Genomic DNA, 753 nt, shown 5'->3' with positions numbered 1-753 from the left:
TGCTATGCTGGACGTTCTCCGGAACTGTTTAAAGTCACTGTCTGCTCCCTGTGTTTCGATGATGCGGGGCGAAGATAATTGAGCAACCATGCGTTGTTAGAATTGGACGGAGAATGATGATAGCTTTGCACTTGGACATTTCACAGCTTGGGACAGGCCCACACACTTCCACCATCATCTCGATCATTGTGTTGACGAGAGCGTCGCTCACGTCCGAATGACGCACCTCGTTGGTCTCTGCATCTCCTTCTTCCCTCCCATGTTCGAGCTCTTCATATCTTTCCTCTGTCTCCAGCTCTGCCACCAGGGTATCACTGAGACGGCGATACTCATCTACCTCTGGCGCGAGTCTGGGTTAGGCGGTTTCGGTTTCGGCTTGTGTCCCACACGTTTGCCTTTGTGAGCAGGCTCAGGCTTTTGAGCTCGAGAAGCGGCTGCGCTTACTTGGGCTCGTATGCCTGGGTTTACTTGGAAGTCCGCCAGGCGTTACCCCCAGGCGTTGGCTGCGTTTCCGAGGTTCTGGTCTTGTGACATTTGAATGCTGGTGACGATCCTTCATGAAAGGAGCCCCGGGCGTTCGAACCTCCCTCCCACTGCAGTTGCACCAAGTGTCAAGAGTGTGACATAGTTTTGCAGTGTCACTGTGATTATTGCAACTTGTTGACAGGCCTCTCTAGTCACACCACCTTGTGTGCGTGCGCTTGGTAGTGCATCGTGAATCATCCGTCCCCTGCACTACAATGACGACAGAGC

The sequence above is a fragment of the Phaeoacremonium minimum genome (assembly GCF_000392275.1).
Source record: "Phaeoacremonium minimum UCRPA7 unplaced genomic scaffold PA7_03_scaffold_183, whole genome shotgun sequence".
In the NCBI taxonomy this organism is placed as follows: Eukaryota; Fungi; Ascomycota; class Sordariomycetes; order Togniniales; family Togniniaceae; genus Phaeoacremonium; species Phaeoacremonium minimum.
Note: the sequence above shows the minus strand (reverse complement) of the source record.